This window comes from Dipodomys spectabilis, unplaced genomic scaffold, assembly GCF_019054845.1.
Source record: "Dipodomys spectabilis isolate Male_0828 unplaced genomic scaffold, ASM1905484v1 ptg000276l, whole genome shotgun sequence".
Taxonomy (NCBI): Eukaryota; Metazoa; Chordata; class Mammalia; order Rodentia; family Heteromyidae; genus Dipodomys; species Dipodomys spectabilis.
Window position 1 is genome coordinate 1,048,571 of NW_024870953.1, and position 12,618 is coordinate 1,061,188.

Here is a 12,618-nt window from a genome sequence, read left to right on the forward strand (position 1 = left end):
TCATGGGATTGTTTCTAACACATTTATAAGATTATTTCTTTGTCGGTTTGTATGTCCCTCCCCCATGGTATAACCCCTGATATTGGTATAATTTCTGGAGAGGAATGGCAAAAACAAATCATTTAACTAGGGATACAGGTAGACCCATTGCAACAATAAGATGTACAAGTCATTATGTCAAAATTGAACTTTACAACTTTGGTGGTGGGGAGCAGGATTGGGTGGCGACACAAGGGGAGGATGGGAATGGATGGATCCGGGAAACAAAGTGGGAGGCTACAACGCTTCAGAAGAAATGTACTCCTTATCTTGCCCAGGTAATTTTAACTCCTCTGTACAATATTTTCACAAGAAAAAAAAATAATAAATTAAAAAAAAGAAAACAAAACCGGAAGATGTCTTGATCTTGTATTTAATGGACTCCATGGACTCCATTCCCAAGTTACTTGAGCTGATCAGAAACTTTGGCCAACTAGCAGAATATAATTTTGTCTCAATAAAACCAACAAAGAAAGGAATAAATAATAAACAAGAAAGGAATACACAGTTGGAAATTGGGGCTAATTTTGTCATTATGTTTTGAGAAGTCAAGTTCCCTATACAAATGCAACTCATATATAATGCTCAGTTGTGTTTTAAATTTTGTCTTAATTACAGAATATTTCTAGATGAAAAAGAGCTCATGATTCCCAACCAAATATTGTAAAAAGTAAGCATCATTCTGTTAGATTCCAAAGAAATGATGAAGGATTAAAAAGTTTAAGCCTGGATAAATAGGAAAGTTCATTTAATGTAGGACTTTGTAGACCTAGCTAAATTAGAATTTAGATTTAAAATAGATATTTTTTGTTTGTAATTTAATATTCTATAGGATACTACAAAATTCTTTTCAAGTGAAAGATTTAATTTACAAATTCACAAATGATTCTGGCATTCTAATTGACTAGAGTAGTCTTTCAAGTGAGGTATAATTAGAACTTATTTAATAGATAATCTCAACAGTTCATCTGTAAAATGATAATGTGAAAAATCTAGAACAAATTGCCAACAAATTGATGATATTAATTTATAAATATAGAAAAAGAGCAATCTTTTGAGACTTTGGTGTAACATGGTATGAGGAGAGTAATTGTGTGACATCTTTTTTTCTACCTATACATAACACAGGAAGAAATTTCCTTAGTTATGTACCTCTGTACACAATGAGAAAAATGCTGGGTTAGAGGTTTGTTTTTATTTTGTTTTTGTTGTTTGGTTTGTCCTAGGACTTAACCTCTGGGTTTGGGCACTGTCCCTGAACCTGATTATGCTCAAGGCTACTGCTCTACCACTTGAACTTCAGTGCCACTTGGATCTGGCTTTTCCTTATGAGTTTATTGGAGATAAGAATCCAAGGAACTTTTCTGCCTGGGTGAGCTTTCAACCATAATCTTAAAATCTTAATATTAAGATATACAGATCTCCTGAATATCTATGATAGAAATATATATATATATGTAATAAAAAACATAAAATAAAAATAAAAATAAATAATATTTGCAAGTGTTCTGATTTCAAGAATACCACTGCGGGGAAAATGATGTAGCAAAGTGTAGTGTAGTATTCTTTCCACAATAGGAAGTACATCACATTAGCAGAAGTGTAGTATATTTTCACAATAGTGATAAACTAGTCATGAATTTAGGGAATTTTAAGTTGCACCTTACAAGTTGGAAACTGTTGGGTTAGGATGATTTTACAGCATAAAAACTTGGGATTGATTGTCATAGAAATAATGGCTTAATCTGAAGAACAAACGTTTACTCTTACGGAATTATTTATTGGAAGTGGCGCTGTAGCTCAAGTGGTAGAGCACTCACCTTGAGCTGCAGAGCGCAGGGACAGCGCCCAAGCCAAGAGTTCAAGCCCCATGACTGACCAAAAAAAAAAAATGGAATTATTATAGATACTTCATAGTTTTATCATCTACAAGAACATGTCTATTTTTTGTGTTGACTTTTAAGTATGTAATGCCTCATTGAAAAATGCATCTATTGCAGAATTAAATAAAATGCAAAGAGGTACTATTTTGAATGTCTCTGGTATGGCATTTTCAGAATTTGAAAATGAGTAGTTAGTAGTCATAGGAATGATGATTAACAGATATATTCTGTCCTCTTAACAATTAGTCAGTTTTCAAAGTTAGGAGTTTCCATAGATGTGAACTGTTTTCTGTTTTAGTATGAGACAATACTAAAATAATGTTTTTTCCAAAGAATGGCAAGTATATTCTGAAAATATTGTATAGTTTGATAACAGTTGATGTCCCTCTGATAAAGAAAGAGCTAATTCAAATTAGCAGCCAAAATGTTCATTTTTTTAAAGGGTAATATACATAGAATAATATTTACTATAAAAATACAGTGAAAATATATTTCATATAGCTATTTTTTAACTTAATTTTAATGTCAAGGTGATATATAGAAGGGATTACAGTAACTGTAAGATATTGAATACATGACATGTCAAAATTTTTACCCCCTCCCTCATTTTTCTCACACTTTTCTTCACCCCAATACCCCTCACAAGTTGTAATGTAAATTTTCTACATGTTGTCTTGTGAGTATTGCTATTGCATTGGTTTGCTTTTGTCCTTTGTCTCGACATTTTATTGTTATTCTTCCCTTGCAAATGAAGATAAATATATATACAATATACAGGATACTGAAATAAAATACAATACTGGACATACCAAAGGGGAAAACACAAAAGAAAAAAAGAAATCACATCGTACCTTAAAAACAACAACCATAAAGAAAACCGCTCTTTCAATATCTAGCAGTTTATTTTGCTCACCATCATTTTATATGGTCATTTATACATAGCTATGGAGCCATTCTGCTCATCTGCTAGGACTATCTTAGATATTTCCTAGTTATTACAAATGAGGGAAACCATGGAATCTGTTTCTTTGTGTCTTGCTTATTTTTCTTAGTAGGATTTTTCCAAGTCTTTCCATTTCCTTATGAATTGGAAGCATAGACTTACTCTGTACATATATAAACCACATTTTGTCAATTCGTTCATTTACTGAGTGGCATATTGCTTTAAAACATGATTGCATGTAAGTATCACTTAAGACCATTCAAAAATGTCAGATGCAAATTGTCATGTCAAAAACGAGCTTTACAATGTCGGTGGAGGGGAGCGGGAGGAAGGATTGGGTGGGGGAGAGGGGGGAGGCTGGGAAGGGAGGTGAAGGGTAAACAAAGGAGGAGGCTTCAATGCTGGGTAAGAAATGTACGCATTATCCTGCCCATGTAATTGTAGCCCCTCTGTACATTATGTTCACAAATAAAATTAAAAAAATGACAGATGCCACCTCACTAGATATTCTAATATCATGATTTCTAAGTAAGATAGTATTTTATGGTGGTACAAGTGTTGAGATATAGGATGAGTCTAAGGTATATATTGCACTGAATTAGACAGGAAGATATACAATATCATGTAGGATAAAAATGGTAGTGACAAAATATTTCCCTTGAGAAAGATATAGGAGGCTGCCAGAAGTATGAAGTCGTTCAGATAATTTTGAAGAACTTAGAAATTCAAGCTCAATTATGTCTCTTTAAATAATAGTTATGTAAGTGGAAGGGCAAAAGAAGGGTAAGAGAAGAAAATAACTGACAGTAGATCATTGTCCCAAGTTAAAGTATAAAAAGACATAATCTATAACTTCTAAGTTAAAGTGAGAACAATATAATACGTCCCACTTAATTTAGGTACATGCAAAATATTTACTTGGCTTTTCCCTACTTATATGCTCCAAAATAAATGAACAGTTATAAGAAAAGTTATGTGATTGCCATTGCTTCAACTTGAACACTAACTGTGCTCAGCCCTATTTTCTCACTTTGCACTTGGAAAACAGTCCCTAAGTTGATGATGTTGTGGCTGATTAGAGTCAGAGTTAAGGGCTTCTACTTGTACAATTATCCCATAATAGGTTAAAGCAGTTTCCCCCCAAGATATCCAATTACATTGTCTGAATCTGTACTTTGAACACACCCTCACACCTGAGCACATTATTTGAAATTATACTTCAGCTTTTCTTGGCACATTCTACTTTGTGCCTTTGTCTTCTTTGCACATTCCTTTTCAGTTCATAATTGCTCTATTTCCATTTCATCTGTACAAATTGCTAAGAACATTGTTCAACTACCACTTCTTGTTTGTACACGCCCAGTCTATGAATGAAGGTACTTTGTCCATGTTAAGCAATAGGGTAATACTCACTCTCTGAGGAGAAAAGTTCCACAATATAACCCTATGCCCACATTAAAGGATGTAGAATTTAAAGCATTTTGAGACAAACAGTGATATTAGAATTGAAAGGCTTCTTAGGGACATTTTCCTGGAGTTCATTAGTTTACCCAGGAGAAATATATATATCCACAAAATTTGGACCTATTTAGTAAGTATCCGAATTAACATTAGATCCTAGATGTTGTGTTAATACAAGTCACGATTGTATTATTGTTAAATCAGAATCCTTCATTACTTGACAATGTGTATGAGAAAATGAAAGAAAGGCATTAAAACAAAATGTCTTATCTTTTTAGGAATTTAATCCTAGGGGTGAGAGTAATGTCTGAATTTTTCCATTCAATAAAAGCTTGAATTTTATAAGAACATTTTCCTACATATAAGAATTATTGTCAGGTTGGTTGACAGGGTTATTTCAGCATGGAGATTTACCTAACAAGAATTAGATTTCAAATAGTGTATATGGCAGTTATGATGTGTCAATGGCTATTGAGGCATTTTCTATTCTAAAGAGGAATAAATTCCTGGAGTCTTCCGTCACATCAGTAAAGCTGTATATTCAACCTAATACTTGGTGTTACTTGTCTTACATTTATAATGAGTAGGCTGATAAGATATCCAAATATATCTAAATATATTTCAATAAAATCCCACAGATATGGGTAGATGGGTCACTAATTGGTACTGTAGGACAAATTAGGCCTGTCTGTTCAAGCTAAAATCTCCTGGCTAAATAAAGTTTTCAAAAATATTCACACAATACCAATGAGTAAAGTTCATGACAGTTATATCTGTATAATATTTCTAAAGTCAGGATTAAAGCATTTATACCCAACATTTAGAATCAACATGATCTGTTGAATTAATGGATCCAGAATTTATGTCTTCACATTCATATCTCAACATTTTACCAATATGACTTTCACCAAAACACTATTCTTATTGAACTTGTCTATGTCCTTTTACTTTCCAAATCCAAACAGTAGATTTCCTTCAATATCTTTTTGAAAATTCTTTCCTTCCTTTTCTTCTGTAAATCTGTGTTTATTACTTTTTTGTTTCCTTATTTATCTATTTCCTCCATCTTCTCCACACTGGTACTCACATTGTTGACACTTTAGTCAGAACTTTCCTTTTACTCTTCCCTTTAATAATGTCCCTGATTTCATTATTATTTTTCCTATTTATGTTCATGGATATTTTGATGATGTTCAAACAGACTTGCATCTGTTTAACATAAACCTTAGAACTAGCAGAGAGTTTTTTCCTCTAAATCCATCTTTTCCACTTGTAGTCCTTATCACCAAGAATGTAACTAACACAGTTAGGAGACAGAGATGTGGAAACACTTTAGATTTCCTCTTACCCTACCTCCATCCATTAGATAAGATGAATGATCAAGATTTTCTCAGTTTCTGTCACTAATGTAATTTCTATGTACTCCTTTTTATGCCCCTGACACAAGCCTATTGCAAATACTCATCACCAGTCACTCAGTCCTAAAACAATTGTTTACAAAGTATGCATTTCTCCCCATAGTCTTTTCATATTGGTCCTCTCCATCACCCAATGACTCTCCTTGTAAACACACAGAGTGAAGAACTCAGACAAAAATTCTAGTATCATTATTTACTCACAAGATTGACTGGTGATCTTACATTTCTCATCTGGAAATGGATGTAATCTACCAGAAATATTGAAGAATATATTTGTTGAATTCTAGAGCAAGGAAAAAGAAAAGTGAAGAGTCCTTACATTTTCTAACTTAGCTTTCAAATAAGGAAAGAGTCAAATTCAGTTTGTTGGTATAAAGTCAGAAATAGTTTCATGCTGAAATAAAAATAAATTTTAAATCCTGGCTCCAGAGCCTGTGTCCTTTTATGGTACCTGCAGATATATAAGTAGTATTATGTAAATTGTGTCATGTATTTACAGCTGTAATGAAGAACATACTCTTAATATATCATTGTAAAACATTGGTTATTGAATGGTATCCATATGAGAATGTTATTTGAACTAATCACACAAAGTTGGAACCTACATCTTAGTCCATCAAAATGTGGAAATAAACGATTTTATTTATAAGAAAATAATACCACCAAGAAAGGTGAGTATACATTAGAAAGACTGCTGGAAAAACATTAGGGTTTTTACTGACTCTACCTGCTTATTTGATTGTATTTCCTGATATTCAAACTCTCCTCTTGTTATTCTGTTTTTGTTTTTAATTTTGGTTCGTCATGGGGCCTGGACTCTGGGCCTGGCACTGTTCCTCAGCTCTTCAGCTCAATGCACTCTACCCCTTGAGCCACAGTGCCACTTCTTTCTTTTTCTGCTTATGTGGTGGTGAGGAATCAAACCCAGAGCCTCATTTACGCAAGGCCAGCACTCTGCCACTGAGCCAAATTCCCAGCCCTCCTCCTTTTATTCTTATTGTATGTAGTCCAACGCTGTTTATAACTATGCATTCAATGTGGGAAATCCAACTTCAAAGATGTCTAAGTTTTTTTTTCCTTTTCAATCACAACATCGTCATTATCAGGCTACACTCTGGTCATCATCCTCTCCATCAAAATTATTAGCATTATAAGTGCTAATTATTGAACGTCAGATGTGTGTATTATTTTATTATTATTTGTCTTTTGATTAATAATTTTAATGTTACCACTGTGCATGCGTCCATATTGAAATTTTGAACAAATAAACAAAAAACTAAACCATATCAGATAGCTTGACTACGTGCTTATAACAAATTATGGAATAGATTTTTTTGAAGCATTGCAAATTCCTAATCAGTATGAATTAACTTCCTCATCCCCTAACTACAATCAAATATTTAAGAATTTGGGCAGAACCTTTTCAAGTAATATACTGTAAATGTTACTACAATATCATGTGTATATCAAAAATTCTCTTGAAAGTAATAAACTCTACTTTCTATTAAAATATTAGCTTTTTTATTGTAGGAAACTTTTAGAAAAATAGACTGTATATCTTTCAAATGAAAAAGGTCAAAAATAGTAGCATAAATATTTTAGAGGGAGTCTGGCTTCTCTCTCTCTCCCTCTCTCTCTGTATATATATATCTGTCTTCTATATATATAAGTGTTATACAATAGTACATTTTTAGAGATTATTTTTCCTCAGAAATATATACATATATAAAAATTTATGTGTAGAATGATATACATTATAGTGAAACAAGCATCTTAAAATATAATTAAAATTAAAAAAAAAAAAACTTCATGAAACCAAGTGCCTGTAACTGACACTTATAATAGGAGCTATTCAGGGTGCTGAGATCTTAGAATTGTTTTCTAAACTAGCCCAGACAGAAAAGTATTTGTTAGATTCTTATCTCCAATTAACCATTTAAAACAACACCCACAACAAAATTTATCACATTAATTTCACAAAGGCCTCTTTTAACTACTGTGAACGTTTCTTAGAAACATGAATACATACCCCTGGAAAATGTTAAGTAAAAAGTCCAGAATATTTACGTCTATGTTAAAGACATGACTATTTAGATTGTTTAAGACATTTAGGTAATGATTAGAAGTTAAGAATAATGATAGATAGGTAATATATTGGGACTGTTTTTTCATTCTATTTTACAATAGCAATAAAATGATATTTATAATCATTATATAAAATTACTCTTGCTTGGTATTTGAATTATCATAAGTGATAAATATTTTTAAATGATTTCCAAAGCAAAGGAATATCAATTCTTTTGTAATTTCAAAAAGATTAAGAAAATGATTTCAAGGCTGGTTCACTCTAAGTCTATATTTGTTTTCTTGTTCTAGTTTTCATATGTTAGTAGAAATTAAAATTCCAAAAATTTAATGGATATTGGCATTCAGGAACATCTTCACATACACTAATATTGGAGTCCCTTAAGTGGAATTGTTTTATTTGATTTGTTGCTCACAAATAAATCAAGATTATTTTGTATTTTGTTCTTTTCACTGCTTTTGGCTCTTATCTTGAGAATATGTTTTTCCTAGCAAAGTAGAGATAAGCAATTGGATTAAGTAAGTAACATATGACTTTCATAAAATGCAGATGCATAGATTTGGGTCTTCTGTCATTTGCTAAAACTTCCTTCCAGAAAAGTTTCTCAATTACTTAGAAGTTTTTCCCCTTCCCCTCCACAAATTATACTGACATCAAATACAGTGAAAGCAGGGGTTATACTGTGGAGGAGGGAGGAACAAAGAAATAATCTTATAAATGTGTTAGAAACAATCGCATGAGAGAAAAAATAACATTTGAATACATATTTTAGGGTTCATTTCCCTAACATCACCTTATCTGACCTTTTCTGTTTGACTCAGACATATACTAGATATTGCAAATAAGGGAAAGCATCGGGGAAAAAATAGGGCTACAGGTGGACCCATTGCAACAATGAGATGTACAAGTCATTATGTCAAAAAGGAATTTACAACTTTGGTGGGGGGATAGCGGGGAGGATTGTGTGAGGAGGGGGGGAGGGAGGGAAGGGATGGGAAAGGGAAACAAAGGAGGAAGCTACAATGCTTGATAAGAAATGTACTCATTATCTTGTCCATGTAATTGCAACCCCTCTGTACATTATTTTCACAATAAAAAAATAAAAATAATAAAAATATTACTTAGAAGTGATGCATAATTCCTAGGTAGTCCAGTTATCACATATACTTTTGGATTGAGTTATCTCTGTATATACTCAAACGGACAAAATACCCTCAAAATAAACAGAAATCACATCTTTGTTTTAAATGCAGTAGTTTACAAAGAGTTTTTCGCCAACACCAAAAACATCTTTTTAGCTATTCTGCATTTTGTGTGAAGAAGTATTAACAATAGTTTTTTTTCCTGACATGCAATTCACTTACAATATATTATCTCTTTTTATTATATACATTTTAGTGCTTTGGAAGTAAATTGTACCTTCATAGGTTTTCAAAGCCTAATTTTCACAAACTTGCATCTTCAAATAGAAATGCTATAAATTTTAGAACAGACATTAAAATAGATGTAAAATTCAGTTACAGGAATTTGTCCAGCATACATCCTCTATAGTATGTCTTTTCAAAATTTGTTTTTGGGGATTATTTCCAGGGTCTCACACATACTATTGAATTTCACTGTCAATAAACTACATTCTCTGTCCAAAAAAGTTTTTTACTTCTGTTTAATACATTCATAGAAGTGTAATGCCTGGATCCTATACAATTCTCTTTCACCTTTTGAAGATTTCAAAACTTGTTTGCTAAAATGATTGCAGTATTATACAAATCGATCACTATGAGAAATATATCAATTTCTTCACAAATGCATTACTATATTTTGCATCCTCTTTTTATATTATGGTCATACTAGTGAGTTTTCATTTTATTATTTCTTACACACCAAAGAGTAGCTTATTTCATATGCTCCTCCTATTGACTATTAATTTCAATATGTTATTTAAAGAAATATCGTATTCAGGAAAAAATTTATATAGAATTAGAAGATATAAAAATACTTAAGTTTCAGAATCATTGTAGCATTAACAAATATGTGCCCTCTATCTGTTGGATATGGTTTCATTTCTGTTTTAGTGGCCTTTGAATTATGAAAGGTTATCACTTGATATAATCAAGTTCTTGCTTTTCTTTAGCAACTAATGTTTTCCATGTCAATTTTTAGAAACCTTACTGATCCAATGTCATGAATTTTTACATTTATGTTTTATAGGTTTTTACATCTTACATTTAGTTTGATAATCATTCTTTATAAGGATTGAGGTAGGCCAAGTGCCGGTGGCTCACGCCTGTAATCCTAGCTACTCAGGAGGCTGAGATCTGAGGATCGTGGTTTAAAGCCAGCCCTGGCAGGAAAGTCCATGAGATTCTTATCTCCAATAAACCACTAGAAAACCGGAAGTTTTGCTGTTGCTCAAAGCGGTAGAGTGCTCACCTTGAGCTGAAGAGCACACGGACAGCGCCCATGCCCAGAGTTCAAACCCCATGCCCGGGATACAAACAAACAAACAAAGGATTGAGGTAGTAGTCTAAGATCATTCTTTAAATCTAGAGAGGCAATAGTGCCAATACAACCATTTAAGATTCTGTTTTTATTTCATAAAGTCATAGCATCCTTTTCAAAATCTGTGGACCATAAAACTAAGAATTTATTTTTGACAAATCTGTTACCTTCTTCTATGTGTCTGTTCTTATAGTAGAACTATGTTATCTTCACTAAACATGGTAATATGATTCAAAGCTAGTATGAAGGCTCAAGCTACACCATTTTACAAGATTTCTCTGACTGACTTGTTTTCCTTGAATTTACATACGAGATTACTGAGCTGGTGAACCAATATTCTACAGAGATATCTAGATGTTTGATAGTCACTCATATTTCCCAACTTGTGAAAACACAAACCCCTGATATTATGTATAGAAAAATGTCTTTAGAGATTGCTCAAAGCAACTAAAATTAATTTAGGAATGAGTTAAGATTTAGATAACATTATAGCATAATAAAGTTGAATGATAACTACTTGAGCTGTACTGCAGAAGAGAGGGGGGGGAAGAATGGTGGACCACATAGGAGCTGTATGTCATTGGTATTGTTTCAAAAAACAGAAAGACTTCAGAGAAGAGAAGGAAAAAAATAAACTGTCCTGAATCAAGTTTGTTTTTAATCCACCTGATAGTTTGGACTGAAAGTCCGATAACATGGGAAAAATAAAATAGAAAATAAAGCATTGTATATAGCTGTTACAATGTAAAAAATTTGCAATAGGAATATAATTAATTTTAAAAGAAATAAGAGAAAGAATATCAATAACAATTGCTAAAGTGGATAGAAGATGGATCACATTTTATCATATATAATTTTGAAAAAGCATACTAGCAATGAAAATTTAAAAGTCATAACTTAAATACAATTTGTATTACAACTAGACAGTATAGTTCAGTGGTAAAACATTGGCCTAACATATGTGAAGCAATTGTGTGATCTCCCAAGCATTACAAAGTACACACAGAAAAAACCCACATAAACACACACACACACACACCACATACACATATATGGAATATTGTTATTATCATATTAAACAGAGGAAATTATCACAAACAATAAAAGTACTTTAATATATAAAATCATAATATTGCTCATACTATTTAAAAATTTATTAGAAATAAAATATTCATAAGATAATTGGATTCTTATAGATTAAGTAAATTGAAAATTAAGATATAAAAGACATGTGAAATTTTCAAACAAGTTTTAAATAATAAACATTTTGAAATATGTATACTTTTATTTTGACAAAAGATTGATGTTACTGGTGTTTTAATTCAAGATTTAGAATATGATAACCAGGTGCTATATATCTTGCTAGGGATGGCTATATCTCTAATCATTTCACTCTGGAAATTTTATGATAAGTTCTCATAGTTTCCCAGTCTCTCCTGAATTACAAACCTTATTTACACTTCCCACCATAGTTAAAAAAGGGAAACCACAAATCACTATGCCCAGCTCAAACAGTTTTTTTTTTAATTCAAGTATAAATATTTCCAAAAAGTGACCATGTAATGAAGCCTTTTTAATAAAGTATGTGATTCTTGAAAATACAATATTTGTTACCTGGACAAATATGTTTAGAACTATAAGAAAATAAATATATTTAAATTTACCAACCATAAAATTTAAGAAAATAATTTTTAAATATTCACATGTTAACTATTTTGAAAGCAAAATATATGCCTGAATAATTTACATGTGTTAAAATTATGCAAAACTAAATTAACTAATCCTACAACTCTGAAAAAAGAATTGGCCTAAAGAAACGAAAATAATTAAGTTCAAAATTTGAAATTTAGAAAATTAAATGAAGTAACTTAAGTAACTGTAAGCCCTCTGTATATCAATTTTATAATAAAAAATGCATTAACAAAGAAAGAAAAGTACCCATTGGACAATAGCGACAGGAAAAGTATCAGTAGTTTTTTTTTGAGTGTGCAAAAAAATCAATAGAAAAGATAACAATGTTCTTTCCATAATAAATGTACTCATTACCTTATTTATGTAACTGTATCCCCTCTGTACATTACCTTTACAATAAAATTAAATTGAAATTAAAAATAAACTAAATAATATACCAATTAAGAATTCGTAGAGAGCTAGGAAGGTGACTCAGTGGTAGAGCTCTTGCCTTGCATGCTTGAGGCCCTGAGTTCGTTTCCTCAGCATCACATAAACAGGAAAAAAAGCCGGAAATTGCACTGTGGCTCAAGTGGTGGAGTGCTAGCTTTGAACTAG